Consider the following 26,260-nt stretch of genomic DNA (forward strand, 5'->3'; position numbering starts at 1 on the left):
GCTAAGCATGCATTTGAAACCAGCGCAGAAACCGCTAAATCATCCCATGAAGGACCATCACCTTGGAGGGGACTTTGGGGGTATCCAAAGACCACCAGGACATACGGAGCATGTGTGGTGCACATGCTAATGATATTAATGACTTATCATTTGTATAACCACTCCTATCCTGAAGAATGTAATTAATATTCATGATTTTACCTATAACACTGTGTCTTTGGGGTACTGAGGTATGTGTGTTTGGTAGAAACAATTCCTCACACATCCGGTGCACCGAATAAAGCAAATACCCATTTCTCTGACTTGGTCTCTGAAGTGTCTCTGGGCTCGATTGGGGCAAATCAGGTAAGTGAACAAAATAGTGTATAAAAAGTTTATTTTTTCCTTGCATTTATCCTCCAACTCTGTTAGGTAATTAAATCACTTTTTGCAACTTTAAGTTTAGAGCCTGTCTGCCCTTTCTTTTGTGTGTCCTCCTAACAATGTCCTGTCTCACTTTACTCATAAAATTAGTGTGTGTTTTTACAGGGGTTTTTTTTTTTTGTAGCAAGAGTGGAGGTGCCTGGCATTTAGTCAGAGTCAACCCCCAACACATGTTTTGCATTTCTTAAGGGCTACAGATCACAGTCTTCTCGCTTAATCTCTGCTGTTAACTACTTATGCATAAGGTAAACACAGTCTTATCTTACTCTTTGTTTCGGCCCCTGCCAGGGGTGACCCAGTTTATCTCTCTCAATGTTTCATGTTAACTGAAGACAAAAGACTTCTGCAGCCCTCCGACCCTGCAGCTCCACCCTGAACTCCCACAGGGAAGAGTCTGTGTAAACCTGGCTTCTGTGAGCTGTGGTCTCCCCCACCCCAAACTCAGCCAGAAATGATTCTCACTGCAGCTGGTGGGTTTGGCCTTTTGTGGGTGCATTCCTTTCCTTCAGCCTGAGATGACTGAACAATAGGTTTCCCCTTATCTAATCTCAGCAGTTTGACTTTCAGTCCAACGTCCCAGTCAGGTATCTTCAAGGGAGGATTCTTTGGTTGTGGCTTCTTTATGCAGCTTTTGTTATAATGAGCAAAACTTTATATCAATGTTTGAGGCATGAACTATTTCAGTCTCTGACACCCTACCACCAGCAGCAAGATGTCGTGGCACTCACAGTACCGCGGCTCCAAGTCCCGCCATGTGTATGGCATAGCCGCCAGCAAGGACAAGTGCTACAGTTGCGTGCCCATCACTCGCAACATCCACAACAACCACTTCTGCACCGTGAGCCCCAGCTTCATTGTGGTGGTGACCGAGCGCGCCGGCAGCGGATCCTTCCTCGTCATTCTGATTCACCCCAATCGAGCCCAGAGACACTTCAGAGACCAAGTCAGAGAAGTGGGTATTTGCTTTATTCGGTGCACCAGATGTGTGGGGAATTGTTTCCACCAAACACACTGTGGCAGGACAGACACCCCCCCCCTTCTCTCTCTCCCTGATTGCTAGCCAAGATCGATGGCTCAGATTAAGTCAATGGCTTAATCCTGACTATCAGTGCTGGCGTCTGGAACTCAGAGCGAGACACTGAGAGAATGTGAATAATTTTCAGGTGACCGCAAATACACACTCTTTTCCCTATAAAACACCACGAAAAACTCAGTAAAATTAGAAGCTTTCTACATGGATATAGAAGCGTGAAGTAAGCCTCTCCCCAGGTCTGGACACAGGCTCTGCGGTTACTTCCCGAGGGATTGGGTGAGGAAATCTTAATGTATTCCAGCTCCAAATATGGATTTGGTAAGATCATTTGAGTTTCCTAAATTGTATTATTCCGGCTAACCTATAGGTACCTTTCTTAACTTGCATTTCAGCTAGCTCAAGCAAGCATCTCTTAACTTGCATTATAGTTCAAGCAAGCATTTCTTGCATTTTTAACTATTTTTATAGTTCAAGCAAGGTTTTACCCCATAATTGCATTTTTAGCTATTATAGTGTTGCAATTATGTATTCATTGTGTGTCTATGTGTGTCAATCTGTTCTATGTTTGTATGTTTGTTATGTTCTGTGTCAAATAAATGGTATTTTTAGACAAATCGGCCAGATATCAAAGAATCTTGCGAACGGGACTAAGTCTTGGGGAACTAGCTCTGCACAAACACATAAAACTCCTCTCTCCCATGCAAGACACACACATACCTCAGTACCCCAAAGACACAGTGTTATAGGTAAAATCATGAATATTAATTACATTCTTCAGGATAGGAGTGGTTATGATTTAGGGTAAAATAGAAATTACTAATGTAAAAGAACTAGAAGCTGGATAATAGTAATAATAATATTTTTGAACTGATTTAGAGAGCCAGAGATTGGATAATGATTTACTAAGATATGCCAGCTGCGATCCATTTATTATTCATGTAATGAATTTGTGCCTACCTGGTATCGGGGAGGATGAAGAGAGGAGAGCCAAGTAATTGAGAGAAACCACCAAGTGTAACCAAGCATCCCGCCCTTGGACCCCAGGACCGGTACGAGTTGGTTCTCAGGCTTGGACTAGGACCAAGGACCAAGGGAGCATGCGCAAGGGAACAGGGTGAACAGTTCATCGTGATGAAGAGTATGGAACATGTCATAATTAATCATCGGGACCCTCGCCCACAATTAATCTGAAGACACTGCGCTTGCGCGGGCATATTTAAACGAACTTTGAACTCATTATAATATGAAGCGGGGATAGGTAATGAATATGTATAGGGGCTTTGTCTAACTTTATGCATATGTAATCTGTAACCTAATATAAACTTAGTAAAGTACTGCTGAGGGTGTGCATGCCTTTGGAGGGGCTACCCCCCATGCACCCCAGCTGGAATAAACACATACCTACTTCATAACTATCTGAGTTGTGGAGTCAATTCCGTGCTTCAGTTATATAAATCATTTCTCAGAAGTCATTAATATCATTAGCATGTGCACCACGCATGCTCCGTATGCCCTGGTGGTCTTTGGAGACCCCCAAAGTCCCCTCCAAGGTGACGGTCCTTCATGGGATGATTTAGCGGTTTCTGTGCTGGTTTCAAATGCATGCTTAGCTGATAAGCCATCAGGCCAGAGCTGTTACCTACAATTTGAATTTGAATTAAGAGTTCAGCCTTCAGCCCTGGAGGCCACAGACAGGTGCCTGTGCTGGTGGAAGGGGGGCAAAAGCTCAGAGAATCTTTCTCAATTCCCATCAAGCAGATGGGCAAGCTTGACCCACATTATCCCAAAGTATTTGGGCACAAAGGAAATGTTCTGTACATCAAGTGGAACCTATTCAATGACTTTGTAATAGCTTCGTGTTCAGAAGATGCTACAGCTAAAATCTGGAAGATCCCCAATCAGTTGCTAAATAGAAACATTACCAGTCCAAAGAAAGAACTTCTTGGACATACTCAAAGAGTCGGTCTGATTGAATGGCATCCCACGGCTAATAACATCCTCTTCAGCTCTGGCTATGACTACAGGATAATGATCTGGAACTTTGACATCAAGGACACTGTCCTTTCAAAGCCAGCAAAGATTCTTGACGCTCACAAGGATGTGGTCCTCTCCATGACATTCAACACAGATGGCAGTCTCCTTGCCACAGCTTGCAAGGACAGGAACATACGTGTGATAGACCTTCATGCTGGAACAGTCCTACAGGAAGCAAGCTACTAGTCTCACAGAGCCAATAAAGTCTTGTTCCTTGGAAACATGAAAAAGCTGTTCTCTACTGGAACGTCTTGTTGGAATAATAGGCAAATTGCATTATGGGATCAAAATTACCTTTCTGTGCCTTTACTGGAGGAGGATCTGGATGGCTCATCAGGACTGCTGTTTCCCATCTATGACTCTGACACTCACATGCTTTACATGGTGGCAAAGGATGATGGAAACATACAGTACTATGAGATAAGCCCTGAGAAACCATACCTGAACTACCTGATGAAATATCTTTCCTGCTTACCCCAGAAGAGAATTGGAATGATGCCAAAGAGAGGTCATGCTGTGGCAGCTTGTGAAATTTTCCATTTCTACAAACTGATTCCAACTAAAAGCCTGATTGAGCCCATCTCCATGATTGTGCCTTGACCATCAGAATTGTACCAGGAAGACACCTACCCCTTGACTGCAGCAGCCCAGCCAGTGCTGACAGCACTACAATAGCTGAATGGAATTAACAACAGGCCTCTCTTGGTATCCCTAAAACCAGGCTCTGGACCTGTGTCTTGGGGTGATTTTATGATGACACTCTATTCCTGATCATCTGCTTTATGCTCAGAAATAAGTCCTGTCACTTTGAGTCCAGGGGTGGGGCGGGAGCCAGGGGAACTCCGGGAGGTTTCTTCCAGAACTCACTTCTGACATGGTCGGCACATACGGGGGCACGTGCTACTTTGTTGCTCTTAGCTAGCTCGGTTTGTGTTAGCTGAGGCAAGAAGTTTTTTCCCTGGAGTGCAACAGTATCCTCTGGCAGCTTCTGTGGTTTCTTCTGGAACCCTTTGGCTTAGCTTTTGTCTGAGATTGTACCGTCAGCTGGCACCGACTGGCAGGGAAGCTGTGGGGACACCCCATCTCAGCCAGACCTCAGAAAAAGCTGAGCCAGCAAAAGAAGGGACTTCAAAATTCACCAGTTTCATCTGCAGCAAAGAGGAGACCAACAACATTGGAGTTCACCAGGTGATTCGCCCCAATCGAGCCCAGAGATACTTCAGAGACCAAGTCAGAGAAGCAGGTATTTGCTTTATTTGATGCACTGGGTGTGTGGGAATTGTTTCCACCAAACATACACACCTCAGTACCCCCAAAGGCACAGTGTTATAGGTAAAATTCATGAATATTCATTACATTCTTCAGGATAGGAGTGGTTATACAAATAATTTCTTGGAAGTCATTAATATGTCGTGGTCTGGAGACCCCCAAAGACCCCTCCAGGGTGAAGGTTTCTGTGCTGGTTTCAAATGCATGTTTAGCTGATAAGCTATCAGGCCAGAGCTGTTACCTACAATTTGAATTTGAATCAAGAGTTCAGCCCTCAGCTCGGACAGGTGCCGTGGAAGGGGGGCAAGGATGATTGAAGTGCAAATAGATTTGGGTTTTCTATTTGACCATATCTTTCTCAATCCCCCCTTTTCTTTTTGTAATTTGTAATTCTTTACAAATCTTGTATGTCATGAAAGTAAATACCTTTCTCTATTTTATATCTAAGTTTGTACTTTTGCCATTGAGCATAAGCATCGCAATTCTAAGTACATAATATTATACAACAATAACTACTAATACAAACAGTAAGTGACAATGCAAAAATACAAATAACTATTACAAACAATTGTTTAAGCCAGATTAAGTTGGGTAACCATGCTATAAGTTTGTCCCATTAAACCTCTTTAAACCCTCAAGAAGTGTCATCTAATGTGATCTGATGCAATATTTGTATTTTGTAACTGCAGCAGCTTGTATTTATAACTGTCCATTAAATCGAAGGTATGCATTTTGGTCCCATGCACCTGCCCCAATTACCAGTGTCACTAGCATGGTCCAGATCATGTTGTATTGATTTTTCGTATTTGAAGGTGCAGAGGTCCTGTTCTTCTTGTCTCCCACTCTGGTCTTGGTGCAAGTTTGGTCCTGGTATAATGGATCCAAGTCGATTTTCCCTGTACTTTAATTGCTGTATGAGTCACCAGCAACGTTTGATAAGGTCCTTCCCACTTTTCCTGGAGTGGATTTCCTGAAAGAGACTTAACATAAACCCAATCCCTGGGATTCACATTATGAAAGGGTTTATCAGGTGGTGGGGGTTTACAACTAACAACATAGTGCGTATTGATTGTAATTTTTGACCTAAATGTTTTACATAATCTATTAAATAGCTTTGCCCTACCAGAGGCAGACTGTCATTGTGAATCACATTTGTTCCATAGGGCCTTCCATACAAAATTTCAAAGGGACTCAGTTTTTCCTTGAGCCGTGGTTTTGCCCTAATTCTCAGCAAAGCCATGGGCAGAGCCTGATACCAATATAAGTTGGTTTCTTGACAAATTTTGGCTAATTGTTGCTTTATTAAGTGATTCATCTTTTCTACTTGTCCATTTGCCTGTGGCCTGTATGGTGTATGTAGTTGCCAGTGTATGCCTAGTAGATTACTTACTCCCTGAACCACCTGAGCTACAAAGTGTGATCCCCTATCAGAATTAATCTCCCTGGGTACCCCAAATTGTGGAATTATTTCTTGTACTAAGGCTTTAACAACTTCTCTAGCTTTATTTGTTCTACAAGGGAAGGCTTCCAGCCAACCTGAGAAAATGTCTGTGAGGACTAAAAGGTACTTGTATCCCCCTTTTCTAGGTAATTCAGAAAAGTCAATTTGCCACACATCCCCTGGTAAGGCTCCTTTGAGGATTATTCCAGTGTTTTGCCTAACAGTGGTATTATGCTGAGAAACGGAGGCTTGACAATCCAATATGAATTTACCACAAGCTTCAGTTTATTGATTTACAGCATACAGTTTTATAGTGTAGTTAACGAACTCATGCATATTCTGTAATCATACAATACTATTGGTTATATACTTCCACGCCCTAAGTTTGGCTACTTGCCTTAACATGTATCTATGTTTACCTATAGTGCCTGATTTCTACATATTTGTTACCAATTAATGCATTCTAGATGGCCCCCATGACTCCTATGTTGCAGAAAGTCGTGGTGACCTTAGATCGCTGATTGGACGAAGGTATCTAATTAATAGTTGGCTGAATATGGCTATTGTTAAGAAGCGGCTTGTTAAGAAGCAATCTATCTACATCTGCGTGTCCCTTCTCTAGAAGCCAGCTTTCCACAATTCCCCTGTTTTCTTTACGCGTTTGTGCAAGCCAAAGCTGATTCACTGTCTGTGATAATGATTTTTTCAAGCATTGCAAGGCACAAGGTAGAATAACAGCTATGCTAACAAGGACAAGTAAAATCACTAATCCTACTTGCAAGTTATAGCGAAGCCATCCTGTTATACCCCAGTCACCCCATGGAATTCCGAATAGGCCATCGCCCTTTTGCACTGTTATCTTTGCTGTTTGCTCCTTAAGCCATTGAAGTTGTTTATGTATTTAGGAATCACTATGGGGCTACCAAAAGTTATGCAGCCTGTTTCATTGCCACTTGCATTAAGAGCTCGGCTCCCCAAGAGATCCAACTCCTGAGGATCCCATGGCAATGAGGTATTAAGACCCGACAACAAGAGAGCAGTACAATGGCTAACATTGGCAGCTCGTGAGCAGTTGTTAGTTGAAAACCGTGCAAAGCTAGTATTATCAAAGCCTGGGATACCAAGTAAGCATGTGCGAAAAGGGTTAGTGGCTGATGCAAGCGCAAGGCAAAAAGCACTAGTACGTGTTTGATTTGCCCAGGTGACCCACAAATTTTTCCTGGGCTCAATTGAATGGAAGGGATTATTGGCGTTTGCATCGGAAGCATCTGCCAGAACAACCCCTAACATGCACAGTATGCACAGGAGCAAAACGCCTTTTAGTGCGTTCCCATTCATGTTCTCTGATAACCCAATACTTCGGGATCCTTTCTAAAGCCTGATCGGTGCACACTGCTCTCAAAATTTGAGACCCAGAGTTTGATGTTGCCCAATTTACTGCATCTTGGGCCTCCCAACGTAACCAGGCTATAACTTTTTGCTCTTCAGATTCAAATAATTGCAAACCTTGCCAATCAGGCAGCCCTGTAAATGCGGCTAAAGCTTGTTGCAGCCTGTTATGTGCAAAGTCAATTTGAGTTATGCGTGTATTAATGCAAGCCAAACAACAAGTATTATACACTTCTTGATGGACCCACCACCGTTTCTTACAAATACCACACTTAATAAGTAACCATGCCTGACACCACAGCTTAGCACAATTTCTACAAGGGTATCTATTCAGGTAAGGGGGTACAGAGCCTAATCTATTTATAATATCTCTTAATTCTAATAAAGTCTGCCAACGCTCGACTGGAACCCCAGCTTGCCGCAAGATAGGATCAAGAGCACAATGTAGAAGCCGAATCAGTCGTGGTGTTTCATCGATCAGCGGTATCGAGGGCACCTGTAGCCGTGCCAGGTTGATCAAGTGCAGGCTTCACCCAGCGGCTAGGAACCCAAAGGGGGCTTGTGGAGGAAGATACACAAAAATAACCTCTGCCAGAATATATGACCTCTACTGGACCCTCCCAGATGCCTGTTTTGGGGTCCTTATATAGGACCTTCATGCGTGGTACCGGTGGCTGTGCCACTCCCTTGTGATGAATTAAGATAGGTGGTAAATCCTGATCTCCAAATATACACAGATGATTTAGTACAAACAGGGTTTTAGAAAGCCTTTCTCTACTATCTGAGACCTCCTTATGTTTTGCCAGGTAACCCTTTATTGTTGCATTTGCTCGTTCTACCATTGCCTGCCCTGTTGGGGAGTGAGGAATTCCCGTAGTATGTTTTATATCCCAAAGTTGCATGTATTTTTTCACCAAGGCACTACAATAAGCTGGTCCATTGTCTGTTTTGATAGCTTTGGGTTTGCCCAATATGGCAAAGCAACTAGTAAGGTGCCTTATAACATCCCGGCCTCTTTCACCGGGCTGTAGTGTTGCCCATATCATGTGGCTGTATGTGTCAATGCAAACATGGACATATTTTAATCTACCGAATTCAGGGAAATGTGTTACATCCATCTGCCATAACTCAGCTTGTAATCCCTTGGGGTTCACTCCCATACCCAAACCAACACCCTGGTTATGAAAACTACAAATAGGGCAGGCCCGCACTATGGCCCTGGCTTCTGCCAGTGGAATTCCAAAACCCTTATGGAGACCCCTTGCATTTTGATGAAAGTTCATGTGTGCGTGGCGGGCCCTCTCAAAGGAAGATACTGGAGCTTCCGCCACCGCTACCAATCGGTCCGCTCTGGCATTGCCTTCTCCAAGGCCCTCTGACCACTGATGACTTCTTATATGCAACACGGCATATGGGTCAGTCCTTTGGCCAATGGTGAAAAAACAGTCTTTTAAGTCCACAACAAGTAGAAACCATTCATCTGGTAGCATGTTGGGATTGTATGGTGACGAAAGAGGGAGACAAATTATGTTTTGCTCTGTCAAGTTGGCTAGAGTAACCCACAAATTTGTTTTGTGCTGCACTGGAATCTATGCTACAACAACAGAGATTAGGCAAGCTAAGGTTGATGAATTCACATAATGACCTTAACAACACATCTAGAATCATCAGTACAGTAACAATAACTGTTCTAAAAAGCGAAATTACATTTTTCTATACATAAAATTTTAGCATAAATATTGCATTGTCTAATTGCTTGAGGGGTTATACTCCCCCCGTTTTGTTTTTGGCAAGATGTGTTTCTTTCTATAAAAAGATGAAAATGACACAAAGGTGTAACAATACATGGAATGAAACAATAAGCTTATTTAAGAAAATACATCCTCAATTGTTTAACTACTCTGCTATCTCCCAGGGACTGCAATTGCTGGGAACCTCATTCCACAGGCAGGGCTTGGAGAACCTTTCCCGGGCAAGGATTCCAAGTTTACCTGGAAGAGGGCTCAGCTTTCACAAGTCCAAATCAGCAAGTCAAGGTGACTCGATCACATTTTTGGTGCAGAAACACCTGGGTTTGGCGGCATATTTCCCAACCAGTCAGGACTAAGGCTTGGCCAGAGCCCCAGGCCTTAACTGGGAGGGTTTTCTTAGAGCATCTTATAAACAAGCTTTGATTAATACCAATAAGGAGAGTGTTTTATCATGTTACCACCCTGGTAGATAATCATATAAGGTGAGGTGAAACACTTGAAAACAGTGGACCCTATCATCTGACCTTAACCAAGGAAGATGAAACTGCAAGGCTTTTGTGAACAACAATATAAACTAACAATTTTAAAACTTAAAATAAAGCTTGATCTTAATAAATTTGATTTAAAACTAACAAATAGGACTTAACTATAATGGAATTCAAAGTTGATATCACTTTAACAACTTAACTCTAACAGAATTTAAAACTTAACAGAATTTTAACCTTAACAGAATTTAAAACTTATTAAAATTTACATCTAATAATACTTAATTTTAACAGAATTTATACTTGACTAAAGACATTTAACAGGAAATTTAACTATTCAGTAGAACTTTGCTCTTAGGTTTCATTCACACATCAAAAACTCTCAAAATCAAAAACCACACTCTCAGCAGTTACAGGTTTCATCTACACATTAAAACACTCAAAAGCAAACAACACTTTCAGCAGGCCTGCAATATTCACACATACACACAACCCTATCTAAAGCAACATTTAAGAGGCTTAACTATAATTGAATTCAAACTTAATAGGATCTAAAATTAATGGAACTTAAAACAACAAATATTGAGTAACAGTTGAACTTGGTGTTAATTGAATTTAAGCTTAATGAAATGTCAAATAACAGACAACATAATATACCTGCAATAAAATCTAAATTCATTTAACTTTAATAGTGTTTGAACTTAACAAAATTTAAAATTTAATATAATTTGTGGTGCTTTTATTCTCTTGACTCTGCTTAGCTTTTGTCTTAGGTAAGCTTATCAAGGTGTTACTTGAGCTTAATTTTAATGGCACTCAACAGGTAGCCCAAATTATCCAGTATAGTTTCACTTATAGGCCTGGTCCACAAATTTAAAAATGCTTTAGAAGCCAAATGACATTTATAGTATGTTTGTCACAGCACTGTCACACCCACACACACAGACACACTCACACACACATAAACACTGCCCCAAACAACACTTATAAATAAAAATATTTCTTTAAAGTTAGTGTGGTAGTTACTTTGTGACGTAGTTTTGGATGTTTCTGCAAATAACTTACATGGGGTAAAGCTTAGGGTGAGTTTTACACAGTAATTGCATTTAATAATTTTTGTAAATCATTTGATGTTTTGATATAAGGATTTAAGGGTAATGGCTCTAGCTTTATATTTTGTTTAATTAATATTCACTTTATTTTAAAAAGGGTTTACTGAATTTGTTTAAAACACTGAGTTGGTTTAAAAGCTAAGATATTATGCACCTAATGATGAATGATGCTTTGAGGAAATAGTTCAAAAATTAACTTTGTTAAAATATACTTAGGATAAACACTTTTAAAATTGCTTTAGCAAGGAATTTTAGCTTTTCTTTAAGGTTTTAGTAACTAAGGTTCATCAGGACAATTATGTTGTTACAATGGTTTCTCATTAGTAAAAGCTGGAAACAAGTTTAAATCATAACTTAGTTGCACCAATTAACAGGGTACTTTAAAATACAGTTAAGAATTGATTTTTGGAGCTTTGAAAAGAATCTTCTGTGGCACAGCTAGTGTTTGCTTGCATCATTCGCAGCGGGGCGGTCCCAGTGTCGGTGTTAGTGATGGTTCCAGTGGGCAGGAGGCGGTGAAAGGGGCGTGGACAGCCAGCAGCACCGCCCATCGGGGTGCCTTCTGCGACTTCCGCCTTCTGCTTCAGTTGACAGGAAACCGAGGTTGGAGTAACTTCCGTTTCGCTCTCGGGTTGCAGAGTTTGCATGGCGCGCGGCGGGGCTGTTCCTGGGCGGCGCGGCTGCTCTGAGCTTTCGCTGCTATTACGGTGCGTTTCGGCTTTGCGGGTGGTGGCTCTGATCTGGCAGAAACTGTCGTTCTTTTTCCGCGGTTTGTTTGTGCTGCAATGCAGCGATAGAGGGCTACGATTCTCCCTGACCCTAGTGGGGGGGGAGGGGGGGCCGCGGCTGACGGAGTTTTTTTTTTGCATGTTAAAAACAGTCTTTTACTGCCACATCGATAATACCAGGGTGATTTCTGGCTACTTTGGCTTCTTTCCCGCGATATTTGAGCTCTCTCCAGCATCGCACCCAGTTGTTCTGGCAAAAATTCAACGCTGACTCTCTCACACAAAGCAGCTAAGATGTTCCTCGCTACAAAGCTGCCAAGCTCCACGATAAACCGAGACAGGAATAGGTCCCTCATGCAATCGAGTGACTTTGTATTCTCGGCTCCCGGCAGCGGCACGGCGCGCCCTTCCCCCGCCGGCGCTGGCAGCGAGGGAGAGCTACACTTCCCCCTCCCTCCTGGCAGGGGGGAGCTTCCCCGGCTGCGCCGCGGCTGCTTGCATGTTAAAAGTAGAACGGCAACTCTCAAGTTTCTTTCTGCTCTCTGTAACCGCAATTTTCTGTGCCACCCTTGCCAGTTCCAGCTCTGCAGGATGTTGCAAGCAAGCCAGGACTTTACTCCATGGTCCGCCAAGCTTTTTCCCCAGTTTCCCATCGTCACACACAGCGTCTCTCACCTTATCTCCCACTTTCTGCCATTCATCACGGTCAAAAATGGTATCAGGGTCAATAAAACAACCTTTAGCCAACCCCCATGCTGTTAACGCCATTAAATCACTCTTTATGTCCTTACCCTTAGTCCCCCGCTTTTCTAAAAAGCAATGACAGGTCAGAAGTGGCTTGCCTCTCCATTGCGATTCGCGGAATGGCGCACTCACTTTTTCACCCTCCGAGGTGTTCGGCCACTTCTCTTGCCTGGTGCGTGCAAAATAAATGTCGCAAGTCCGGCAGTGTCCAGATCCCGTCCTGATAACGGTCGTCCTGTACGTGCGCCTCACTGCTTTGACCCTCCGGGGTGTTTCGGAGCCAGGTGCCTTGTCAGCCGTGGCTACATCGCTCTCAGATGGATCCAGCCAAAAGGGGAGCGAGACCCTTGGACGTCGGGGTCACCATTATGCTGAGAAACGGAGGCTTGAGAATCCAATATGAATTTACCACAAGCTTCAGTTTATTGATTTACAGCATACAGTTTTATAGTGTAGTTAACGAACTCATGCATATTCTGTAATCATACAATACTATTGGTTATATACTTCCACGCCCTAAGTTTGGCTACTTGCCTTAACATGTATCTATGTTTACCTATAGTGCCTGATTTCTACATATTTGTTACCAATTAACGCATTCTAGACGGCCCCCACGACTCCTATGTTGCAGAAAGTCGTGGTGACCTTAGATCGCTGATTGGACGAAGGTATCTAATTAATAGTTGGCTGAATATGGCTATTGTTAAGAAGCAGCTTGTTAAGAAGCAATCTATCTACATCTGCGTGTCCCTTCTCTAGAAGCCAGCTTTCCACAGTATTAGGGTTGTTTTTAAGACAGATTTCACAAGTGGAAGTTATGTCCTCGATTGTCTCCTTTAATTTTGTTGCTATCACTTTGCTCTTTAAATGGTTATGTAAGGCATTAACTCCCCAATGTGTTTTGGAATGTTCGCTTTGGATAAATAACTTTAACAGTTTTCTGGGTATGACCAGGAGATCCTCTATTCTAGCCCACCCATCTGCTCCTATTTGTCCCTTCTCTTTTTGTATCCAATTCAAATCATCAGTGTCATATGGTGGGGGTTTCTCACCCATAAGGATGCTAGAAGGGATTAGAGCTAGGGCTTGTATTTGAACCCCACCAGCCACTGCCTTTGCTGTTTTGTCTGCCATAGCATTTCCCAGTTCAGGGATGGTGTTCCCCTGGGAGTGCCCTTTACAATGCATTATAGCCACTTTTGAAGGTTTCAGCACTGCTTCTAGCAATTGTAAGATTTCAGTAGCATGCTTGACTTCTTTCTTCTGTGAGGTTAATAAACCCCTCTCCTTCCAGATAGCCCCGTGAGCGTGTACCACCCCAAAAGCATACCTTGAATCAGTCCAAATGTTGACAGGCTTTCCTTCAACTAATGCCAAGGCTCGAGTTAGAGCTATTATCTCAGCTTTTTGAGCAGATGTCCCCACAGGTAATGGTTTTGCTTCAATGACGGCATCGCTTCAATGACAGCATCTGTGGTTGTAACTGCATACCCAGCAAGGCGCTTACCATTTCTGACATAACTGCTTCCATCAGTGAACCAGTTTTCCGCATCCTCCAGTGGAGAGTCCTTCAGGTCTGGGAGGCTGGAGTAAACTGCCTCCATGGTTTCAATGCAGTCATGTTGTACAGGTTCTTCGGTAGCTCTGCCCTGGAGGTAAGCTGCTGGATTTAAGATGTTGGTTACCTGGATACTCACATCCTCTGATTCTGCTAGGACAGCTTGATATTTGAGAAAGCGAGATGGGGTTAACCAGTGATTTCCTTTCTGCGTGAGCACTGCTGACACTGTATGAGAGACAAAACCAGTTATCTTCTGGCCCATTGTGAACTTGCGGGCTTCTTCTATGTTCAGGATCACAACAGCCACTGCACGCAGGCAGGCGGGCCATCCTTGGCTGACCACATCCAATTGCTTGGAGAAATAAGCCACTGGCCTTTTGTAGGGTCCCAGCTTCTGTGCCAAAAGTCCCAACGCCAGTGTCCCGGGTTAATGATAAAACTCTCTCTCCTCCGAGAACGAAGGGCCCCGACACCCCCTCCCCCACCCACAACAGAACCTCTTAGATGGAAGTGAAGAAAAAAACTATTTGACAAAACCACGCAGAGTGCCCTGCAAGGCACAGGGGAAGGGGAAAACCAAGGTGAAAAGCAGTTATTCAACCTGATTAAAAAGTCCTTTTCCTCAGACGCAGCCCCTCTCCTCCTCGCGCCCCCCCCCCGGGGCCGGGTGGAGCTCCCTGGAGAGCTCTGCTGTCCTCTGGCCCTCCTGGGTCTCCAGGTGGCAAAGCAGATCGAAGAGAAGGGGTCCAAACGAGGAAAAAAGAAAAAAATGGGAAAAAAACGGGAACAGAGCTCACTCCGACCGCCGTCCAGCACGCAGTCTCTGCCGAGCGACGAATCCTCCCCCGGAGCGAGGCTTGGGGAAAATGTTTTCAAAACCACCCGCGTTTCTCTCTTCAGCTGGGTGTAGTTAAAGAGACAGGACCACACATTTTTTTACACATTTTTTTCTTTCTTGGGCATATAAGCCAACGATAGGGGATAAAGGATTATCATAACATCAATCCAAGACAGCCAGTCCTTGCCTCTCATGTGAGAACAACAGAAAAGGTTTAGTGATATCTGGTATACCCAATGCCGGGGCTTGCATTAGCTCACGTTTCAGAGTTACAAATGCATTATTAGTCTCTGGTGTCCAGCATAGGTAGGTCCCCTTGGTTTCCTTTAGGAGTAGGTACAGGGGTTTCACAATCAACCCATAACGAGGGATCCACAACCTACACCATCCTGTTATGACCAGAAAAGTTTTCAGTTCTTTGATTGTAGTTGTTCTGGGCATTTGACAGATTGCCTCCTTCCTGTTGTTACCCAAGGCTCTCTCTCCTCCCGCCAATTCATATCCCAGATATGTAACTTTCTGGAGGACCAACTGAGCCTTCTCAGGAGAGACCCTATATCCACTTAGTCCCAGAAAATTTAAAAGGCTTACAGTCCAATTCTTGCAGTCTTCACGAGTCCTTGTTGCTATTAGTAGGTCGTCAACATACTGCAGAAGTGTACCTTCCCCAAGGGGCGGCGTCCAGCCTTCCAGTTCTTTAGCTAATTGATCTCCAAATATCGTGGGGCTATTTTTGAATCCTTGTGGCAATACAGTCCATGTAAGTTGGCTTTTTCTCTCTGTTTTTGGGGTTTTCCCATTCAAAGGCAAAAGTTTCCTGACTGCTTTCAGCCAATGGCAGACAAAAGAAAGCATCTTTTAAATCTAAAACTGAAAACCACACCCAGTCACTTTGCAATTTTGTAAGCAAGGTGTAAGGGTTAGACACTACAGGATGTAGTGTTTTTGTTATTGCATTTATTGCCCTCAGGTCCTGTACTAATCTGTAACTTCTGTTTGGCTTTTGTACTGGTAGAATTGGGGTATTGTAGGCAGACCTACATTCTCTCAACAATCCTTGATCAATAAATTTAGCAATTATTGGTTCTTTTCCTACCCATGCTTCATGTCTTAGTGGATATTGTTTTACTGATACTGACTGCACTCCTTCCAGCAGTTCAATAACCACTGGGGAAGCCTGTTTAGATCTTCCTGGAATTTTGACATCCCATACCAAGGGGATCACTTGATCTGTTATTTCACTATCTATGGGTATTTCTTCTTTTTCAGGGATATTTGCTAGGCTTAAAGCCATAATTAATTTTTCATCAGGGACCTGTAGTCTCATTCCTTGTTCTGTGAATTCTATTTTTGCTTCTAACCAGGTTAGTAGATCTCTGCCTAATAGGGGTTTTGGTTAATTTGGAAGATATAAAAATTGGTGTATTCCCATTTTCTTGCCTAGTGTAAATTTTAAAGGTCTCAAAAAGTAGGCATTTTCAGTTTTCCCCGTGGCCCCGATAACTTGGATGTAATTACTGTTTATAGGACTCAAAGTTTGATTCAGGACTGAGAATGTGGCTCCAGTATCCACCAAAAACTCCACCTCCCGTTCCCCTAGCTTAATTTTAACCAGCGGATCTGCTAGGGAGGGACCTGCCGGTCCCCGTCATTCTGTATGCAGCTGTGCTACAGTCACTGGTTCTGGCAGTGCTGATAATTGCATCTGCACAATCGCGGCACAGTTAGGACAATCCCGCTTCCAATGCCCAAACCCCCCGCAGCACAGGCACTGGCCACGGCCTGGGCGGTGCCATCTTTGCCCCCTAGGTGGGGGCCTTCTCCTGCCCTTGGGGGTGTTTGGCTCCTCAGCCTGTGCCACTGCTACCATGACGGCCTGTTTTCTGTTCTTATATACTTCCCATGCTTCTGCTAAGAGTTTCTCTAAGTCTCGGCTATCTGGTCCCTTAATCTTTTGCAACTTTCTGCGTATATCTGGTGCTGACTGACCCATCAACAAAGATATTAACTGTTGTTGCCTGGCTTCAGAGGCTGGGTCCAGTGTAGTGTGTTTTCTCATATTATTTCTCAGTCTTTCTATAAATGAGCCTGGGGACTCAGTGGTTTCCTGGTGAATATTGAATAATAAGGACCAATTGATGGCTTTAGGAATGGCATTTAGCAGTCCCCAGTGTACTAATTTCCTGTATCTAACAAAAAATGGATACATTTGCGTATCGTTCGCATCCCTCTACAGATTTGAAATAGGAAATATGTTATCTACATTCCCATGTAATATTCCAGTAGCTATCTGTCCCTGCACATGTGGTCTTGCTGCAGATACTACTGCTGCCTTTTCTGTTTCAGTTAATTCTGATAGCATTAAATCTATGTCCTCCCAATCAATATCTTGATTTCTAACAATTAATTCAAACCTCTTTGCTATCTTTTCAGGGTCTTCTCTATACAGCCTGGCTGCCTCCCTCCAGGTATCTAAATCCAAAGCTGTAAATGGTGTTTTAACTTTTGTTATTCCCCTGTCTGGCCCTACCACTTGTCTGAGTGGTGCTATTGGTTTCTCTTTTACAAGGGCCTTGCTTCTAGTTCTGGATGATATTCCTGAGCTAGCTTCACTTGTCCCTTTGTCCTCATTATCCTCCAGGAATGTTGAGGACCTGCGGGATGTTGCCCCTGATCTTAGGGTGTCACCATTGCAGTTCATCAACTCCTGGGCTTCTAAGGGATCCTGGTCTCTCTCAGCTTTGAGCTTTAAACACCGCTGTCCGATGCTGCAAGACGAACAGCACCTTATCATGCGGGTTTTCCCTTTTGCCTCTTTTTCCAATACAAGGACCATTGAGTCCTGAGGTGCTAAATTAATACCACATTGTTTCTGCCATTCTGGTTTATGTCTTAAAGTGGAAAAACAATCAGCGTAAGAGGTCTCATCCCATTTGTTTGCCCTCCTTAAAAATAACATTAGTTATAGTAGGGTGTTATAGTTTAAAGTCCCATTTTCTGGCCACTTTTTACCATCATCTAATTTGTACAATGGCCACCACTGGTTACAATATTTAATTAGGGTGCTCTTTTTCATAGTCCCTCCAGAGAACGCTCCTAGTTGTTTCCAATGTGCTAACACACATCCCAATGGACTTTTTTGGGGTATTTCCTTGCTTTCAGATGATCCCATTGCCTCCTTTTGTCTATTCTCCCTCTCTTCTTCCTTCCACGCACACTTTCCTGCATGTCTCCTCTGACTTTTCCTCTCAAAACCCCTCAGATCCGGGGAACCAGCCACAAAGTCACGCTACTCTCTGCCACTTCTCCCCTTATTCTATTCCTTCAATTACAAGCACACAAAAGTCCAGTTTCCACACTAAACACAGGATTTCAAAAGGAAATCACATGGAGCTGTATTAGAAAGGTGTAGAGGGTCTGGGTGTTCTCAATTCAGTCTTTCCCCTCCAATAATACAATCTGCCCCCCTCCAGATACTCCAAACCAACAGTTTACATATGATTTATACTCATTCACTCTTTACCACTTGCTTTGCTTTTCTCTGGCCGTTTCTGTCGCCAGAGAACGGAAACGCAGATAGAGCTCCACTCTCGCTTCGTGTGGGAGACGTCTCATTCATTCACACTCACACTAACAAAATAACGACAGACAGAACAAAAATCACAGTATGGTGGTGTAGTACAGTGGAGTCCAACCCCTTAAAGGTACCTTTCACTATAGCGGGGTCCAACCCTGGGGGTCTAACCCTTTAAAAGTACCTTTTCCTGACAGCGGGGTCCAACCCCTTGCCCGGGACTAATTTTGGGAGACCCAGTCTCAACCCACCCTCGGGGACTAGCACCCCGGACCTGCAGGCATTTAAAGTAGCAAATAGCTTAATGTGGTGCAGATGGTCCTTAGTCTACTCCCACCGTGAGCCAAAGGACAGCTGAGCTCCCCCTGAAAATTCAGGGTCACGACTGGGAGGTCTGCTTACCCCTGGATCTGGCAGCTGAGCAGAGTCAGGGTCCCATCTGGGGTGCCAATTTGATTCGCCCCAATCGAGCCCAGAGACACTTCAGAGACCAAGTCAGAGAAGCGGGTATTTGCTTTATTCAAAGCACCGGATGTGTGGGAATTGTTTCCACCAAACACACACACCTCAGTACCCCCAAAGGCACAGTGTTATAGGTAAAATTCATGAATATTCATGAATATTCATTACATTCTTCAGGATAGGAGTGGTTATACAAATAATTTCTTGGACGTCATTAATATGTCGTGGTGGTCTTTGGAGACCCCCAAAGACCCCTCCAGGGTGAAGGTTTCTGTGCTGGTTTCAAATGCATGCTTAGCTGATAAGCCATCAGGCCAGAGCTGTTACCTACAATTTGAATTTGAATCAAGAGTTCAGCCCTCAGCTCGGACAGGTGCCGTGGAAGGGGGGCAAAAGCTCAGAGAAACAAGGATGATTGAAGTGCAAATAGACTTGGGTTTTCTATTTGACCATATCTTTCTCACAGGTTCCCATCTGTTTTTTCTTGTCCCTGACCTTCTGTGTGGACTCTTCTTCCCTCACAAGAGACAAAGCCATCAGCCATCTTGTTTTTCCCTAGCACGTGGCTGGTGGAGTTCTTTTCCCTTCCCCTGGCATTTCTGGGTTGGTTTGTTCTGCTGTGGGGGGGGGGAAGGTTCTGAAGGTTCAATATCTAACACTTATTCATTTCTTTTGCGTCGTGCGGGCACTTTGTCAAATAAGCTTTTTTTTTTCCACTTTCACTGATCAATATTTATTTCTTATTGGCAGGCAGGGATTGCTAAAACTCCTTTTCCTAGAGGAAACACTAATTCCAGAGTGTTCTCTCCCAAAACTTGTCTCTAAACCGAGACAACCTGTGAACTCCCTACCACAGTTTCTTGAGCCAGAGCCATTCATGAAAACTACTGACTGTGGCAGGACATTCCCCCCCATTCTGTTCGATGGTGGAAGATAAATAACCCCAGTGGGGTCAACAGCCTGGCAGGAGTTATCTCTTAGTGCCCAAAAGTCTAAGACCTCTAACCTTAATTCATATTTTGTCATGGAGAGAGGATGTGAAAAGGGAAACAAAATTGTACATACTGACCAAACAAACACACTTTTATCCTATAAAAGACACATGAATTTTCCACAAAGATAGAAGCTTTTCTACACGAACACTGGAGCGTGAGAAAGCCTCTCCCCAGAGTCTGGATGCAACTCTGTGGTAACTTCTTTCAAGACTGGGGGAGGATTCTGATGTATCCCAGCACCAAAATTGGATTTTGGTAAGATCATTGGTTTCCTAAATTGTATTCTTTTTTTTGCTAGCAATAATAACAATAATAGGTACCTTTTGCACGCTGCATTTTAGCTATTCATAGTTTTCCCATTTTGAGTAATATATAATTTTTTTAGCTATTCGTAGTTCTCCCATTTTTGGGAATATATAATTTGTTTAGCTATTTGTAGTTTTCCTTTATTGTTGTCCTAGGTTGCAATATAGATGTAGTTAAGTATTCTATTACCACCAGCTGTGGGCCGTTAGCTGCCATCACCTGCTAATGACCCACTCCAGAAGACAGGCAATGGGCCATCCGTTAGCTATTATCACTTACTAATGACCCACCCCGCATGACAAGCAATGGGCCATCAGGGACCCACCGTGTGACTCATGAACTTATCTCATCCCATTGTGGGATGCTCTGCCGAGGAGGGAGGAGCCAGGTGTTCCCACGTGAATATAACCTGGCCTTGGAACTGCCTGAGCTAGCCCTGTCTACTGGGTTCCCAGAGGACGAGAGCTACTACTAGATCTTCAGCTGGAGACTAGACCTTCACAGGATCACCACTTCAACTGGACTACTTCAGTTAGACTGCTACTACCACCCTAACAGGGTGTTAGGTTGTATCTGACTTTGTCAGTGCTTTTCCTTGTATTATTTCATTTATTTTTAATTTCAATCTTGACTTGTGATCTCCCACTGGTTTGTTTTCAAACCAAGACATATTTTGGCGCCCAACGTGGGGCTCGACCTGGGGAAACTCAGAAATACTATCACCATGATGCTCAGCTTATCTATATGGGTGCTGTATCTCGCTCTCTATATTTTTCCTCAAATGGGAAACTATCTGCCTGTCGTATTGGTCCTGTTGCGACCAGGGAATGGCATGAAAATTGCTCTATTGGTTTATTATGCCTATTGCGTGGTAACCTGTGAGGCGATGAATACCATTCGGAACGTATACTCAATTTTATCTGCCTGGCCTAATCTGAGCCGCTACGTCTGGGACCTCCTCAGCAATCACACCCAGCCTCTGGCGTTAGGAGGAGAGAGCGGTTTCTTCCAGCATTTCAGGTCAGGCACGGCCGTTTTTGACAATATTGAGTTCCCTCTAGATGCTAAGGATGGCATAATCTTTTTGTCAGTTCTGTTTTCTTTGATCAGCATTGTGTACATCTTGCTAAAGATCAGAACAATATTTTGTCTCCTTAAAGAAGAGAAACAAAGCAAATCAGCAGGCAAGAAGAAAAGAACCAAAAGAGCAGTCGACGTCTCAACACAGACCACCACCAAATCAGAACAGCCGAAGCCCGTAGCAGTTGCCCCCGTCCAGAAAAAGAAATCCAAGAGCAAATCAGTCCGCATAGCGACTGATGATGATGCGGCAGAACCATCTCACCCAGCAGAAGAGACAGAGCCAGAGATCATCACTCGCTCTCTATCCCTGGGGGAGCTGCGGGACAAACGGAGGGAATTCACCCGGCAGGCAAACGAGTCCATCTTAACCTGGCTGCTCCGCATCTGGGATGCCGCTGCTAATGACACCATTCTGGACGGAAGTGAGGCCAGGCAACTGGGATCCCCGTCCCAGGATGTGGTTATTGACCAGGGGATTGGGAAAACCCAGGAAACTCTCAGCCTCTGGCGGAGATTGCTGGCGAGTGTACGGGACAGATACCTCTGCAAAGAGGACCTCCAGATGCACCAAAGAAAATGGAACACAATAGAACAAGGTATCCGATGCCTGAGGGAATTGGCCGTGCTAGAGATCATTTTCTCGGACAACGAGAGATTCCCCAAGAACCCAGATAATGTCCAGTGCACTTCACAAATGTGGCTAAGATTCGCACGGCTCGGACCAGAGATATACTCTCGTTTCCTGGCAACACTGCAGTGGAGGGAAGGCGAAGACCAGGTGGGCGTGTTAACAAACAAACTGAGAATTTATGAGGACACTGTCACCGCTCCACTACGCACCCAGGTCTCATCGGTAGAAACAAACCTGGCCGAGCAAGTCCGGAGATTGATTGAAGAGAGCCTCCAGAAACTAAGGAAAGAGTTCAAAGAAGGATTTTTCCATGTCACACCGAAACCAACCCGAGTCTCTGCCATCAGGAGCAGACGTCCCCCAGCCAGGGAAAGAAGACAAACTCCACGACGTGACCTCTGGTTTTTCCTTCAGGAGCATGGGGAAGACATGAGAAAGTGGGATAGGAAACCCACCTCCTCCTTAGCAGCCCAGGTACGTGAATTGAAAACAGAAACATCCACTTCAGGAGGCTCATCTAGGTACAACACTGCCCCAGTCTCTTGTGGACAGAACCCCGGACAGAATGGAAAGGATAATATGACTGATCCTCTTGAAGGAACCTCAGGAACACATTTACAGGAGAAGAGCACCACGCACCAAAAACAGGATTAGAGGAACCCTGCCTCTAGCCAGGTAGAGGAAAGGGATAACCGGATCTATTGGACTGTGTGGATCCGATGGCCTGGCACGTCTGACCCACAAAGATACACGGCTTTGGTTGACACCGGTGCTCAGTGCACCCTGATGCCATCCAGGTATGTGGGGACTGAATCCATTTCTATTTCTGGGGTGACAGGAGGATCCCAGCAGCTGACTGTACTGGAAGCTGAAGTGAGTTTAACTGGGAACGAGTGGCAGAAACACCCCATTGTGACTGGTCCAGACGCCCCATGCATCCTCGGCATAGATTATCTCAGGAGTGGATATTTCAAAGACCCAAAGGGACTTCGCTGGGCTTTTGGGATAGCAGCCGTAGAGACGGAAGACATAAGACAACTGAATACCCTGCCCGGTCTCTCAGATAACCCGTCTGCTGTAGGACTACTGAGAATTGAAGAACAGCGGGTACCAATTGCTACAGCAATAGTGCATCGCCGGCAATACCGCACTGACAGAGACTCTGTGGCCCCCATCCATAAGATGATTCGGGATCTGGAGAGCCAAGGGGTGGTCAGCAAGGCTCACTCACCCTTTAACAGCCCTATATGGCCGGTGCGTAAGTCCAGTGAAGAATAGAGACTGACGGTGGATTACCGTGGCCTGAATGAAGTCACACCACCACTGAGTGCTGCTGTACCGGACATGTTGGAACTCCAGTACGAGCTGGAATCCAAGGCAGCAAAGTGGTATGCGACCATCGACATTGCCAATGCCTTTTTCTCCATTCCTCTGGCAGCAGAGTGCAGGCCTCAGTTTGCTTTCACCTGGAGAGGTGTGCAGTACACATGGAACTGACTGCCCCAGGGGTGGAAGCACAGTCCCACCATCTGCCATGGACTGATCCAGGCTGCACTGGAAAAGGGTGAGGCTCCAGAACATCTGCAGTATATTGATGACATCATTGTGGGGGGGGACACAGCAACGGAAGTATTTGGGAAAGGAGAGAAAATCATCAGAATTCTCCTGGAAGCCGGTTTTGCCATCAAGAAGAGTAAAGTCAAGGGACCTGCACGAGAGATCCAGTTCCTGGGAGTAAAGTGGCAAGACGGACGGCGTCAGATTCCTTCTGAGGTCATCAATAAGATCATCGCGATGTCTCCACCAACCAACAAGAAGGAGACGCAAGCTTTCCTAGGCGTCATAGGCTTTTGGAGAATGCACATCCCTGAGTACAGCCAGATCGTGAGTCCTCTCTACCTCATAACCCGCAAGAAGAATGATTTCCACTGGGGCCCTGAACAGCAGCAAGCCTTCACCCAGATCAAACAGGAGATCGCTCATGCGGTAGCCCTGGGACCAGTCAGGACAGGACCAGAGGTAAAGAATGTGCTTTACTCTGCAGCCGGGAGCCATGGTCTGTCCTGGAGCCTTTGGCAGAAAGTGCCTGGCGAGACCCGAGGTCGACCACTGGGATTCTGGAGTCGAAGTTACAGAGGGTCTGAAGTCAACTACACTCCCACCGAGAAAGAAATCTTGGCAGCTTACGAAGGAGTCCAAGCCGCCTCAGAGGTGATTGGCACAGAAACACAACTTCTCCTTGCACCCCGACTGCCAGTGCTGGGGTGGATGTTCAAGGGAAGGGTTCCCTCTACCCACCATACCACTGATGCCACGTGGAGCAAATGGATTGCCCTCATCACACAGCACGCCCGTATTGGAAACCCAAATCGCCCTGGGATTCTGGAAATCATAACAAACTGGCCTGAAGGTGAGACTTTTAAATTATCTTCAAAAAAAGCAGAAGAGCAAGTAGCACGTGCCGAGGAAGCACCCCCGTATAACGAGCTGCCGGAGAGTGAAAGACGCTATGCCCTCTTCACCGATGGTTCCTGCCGAATTGTAAGCGCAGATCGGAAATGGAAAGCTGCAGTATGGAGCCCCACACGACAAGCTGTACAGGCTACCGAAGGACAAAGTAGATCGAGTCAGGTCGCAGAGCTTAAAGCCATCCAACTGGCTTTGGATATTGCTGAACGAGAAAAATAGCCAAGGCTCTATCTCTACACCGACTCCTGGATGGTAGCCAATGCACTGTGGGGATAGTTAGATCGCTAGAGAAAGGCTAACTGGCAGCACAGAGGAAAACCCATCTGGGCCGCTGAGATTTGGCAGGACATCGCCACCCGGGCAGAAAAGCTGACCGTGAAAGTTCGACACGTGGATGCACATATACCTAAGAGTCGGGCTAATAAAGAGCATCGTAACAACGAGCAGGTAGACCGAGCTGCCAAGGTAGAAGTGTCACAGGTGAATCTGGACTGGCAGCACAAAAGAGAATTATTTCTAGCTCGTTGGGCCCATGATGCCTCTGGTCATCAAGGGAGAGATGCGACATACAGGTGGGCTCGTGACCGAGGGGTAGACTTGACCATGAACAACATCTCACAAGTCATCCACAGCTGTGAGACTTGTGCTGCAATCAAACAGGCCAAGCGGGTGAAGCCTCTGTGGTATGGTAGACAATGGTCAAAGTACAGGTATGGGGAAGTATGGCAAGTTGACTACATCACACTTCCCCAAACCCGCCAAGGAAAGCGCTACGTGCTGACCATGGTAGAAGCAACCACGGGATGGTTAGAGACCTACCCTGTGCCTCATGCTACTGCCCGGAACACCATCCTGGGCCTGGAAAAGCAAGTCCTGTAGAGACATGGTACCCCTGAGAAAATCGAGTCTGACAATGGAACCCATTTCAAGAATAGCCTCATAAACACCTGAGCTAGAGAACACAGAATTAAATAGATATACCACATCCCCTATTATGCACCAGCTGCTGGGAAAGTTGAACAGTGCAACGAACTACTTAAGACAACTTTAAAAGCACTTGGCGGGGGAACCTTCAAAAATTGAGAACTGAACTTAGCAAAGGCCACCTAGATAGTTAACACAAGAAGTTCTATCAATCGAACCAGTCCTGCCGAGTCCGAACCTTTACACACAGTAGATAGAAATAAAGTCCCTGTGATACACGTAAGAGGTTTTTTAAGAAAAACTGTTTAGATTAGTCCCACCTCAGACAAAAGTAAACCCATCCGTAGAGTAGTTTTTGCCCAAAGACCTGGTTATACTTAGTGGGTGATGAAGGCAGATGGAGAAACCCATTGTGTACCACAAGGAGACCTTATCTTAAGTGAAAACTCTATAGATGGTAATAAAATAAGGGGTGGATAATGTCCTAGGTTGCAATATAGATGTAGTTAAGTATTCTATTACCACCAGCTGTGGGCCGTTAGCTGCCATCACCTGCTAATGACCCACTCCGGATGACAGGCAATGGGCCATCCGTTAGCTGTTACCAGCTGCTAACGACCCACCCCGCATTACAGGCAATGGGCCATCAGGGACCCACCGTGTGACTCATGGACTTATCTCATCCCATTGTGGGATGCTCTGCCCAGGAGGGAGGAACCAGGTGTTCCCACGTGGATATAACCTGGCTTTGGAACTGCCTGAGCTAGCCCTGTCTACTGGGTTCCCAGAGGACCAGAGCTACTACTGGATCTTCAGCTGGAGACTAGACCTTCACAGGATCACCACTTCAACTGGACTACTTCAGTTGGACTGCTACTACCACCCTAACAGGGTGTTAGGTTGTATCTGACTTTGTCAGTGCTTTTCCTTCTATTATTTCACTTACTTTAATTTCAATCTTGACTTGTGATCTCCCACTGGTTTGTTTTCAAACCAACACACTCCAAA

The 26,260-nt window shown here is 44.8% G+C and overlaps 1 pseudogene across 1 annotated transcript; it reads left to right on the forward strand.

The window, feature by feature from the left end:
- The first annotated feature begins 1,135 nt into the window (after window positions 1-1,135).
- LOC146425495 (coronin-2A pseudogene) lies at window positions 1,136-20,286 on the forward strand (annotated as a pseudogene). Its single transcript, XR_014846443.1, has 3 exons — window positions 1,136-1,261; window positions 3,152-4,678; window positions 19,311-20,286. The product of XR_014846443.1 is annotated as a coronin-2A pseudogene (transcript).
- The last annotated feature ends 5,974 nt before the right edge of the window (window positions 20,287-26,260 follow it).

The sequence above is a fragment of the Lichenostomus cassidix genome, chromosome W (assembly GCF_008360975.1).
Source record: "Lichenostomus cassidix isolate B80296 chromosome W, HeHo_3.0, whole genome shotgun sequence".
Classification (NCBI taxonomy): domain Eukaryota; kingdom Metazoa; phylum Chordata; class Aves; order Passeriformes; family Meliphagidae; genus Lichenostomus; species Lichenostomus cassidix.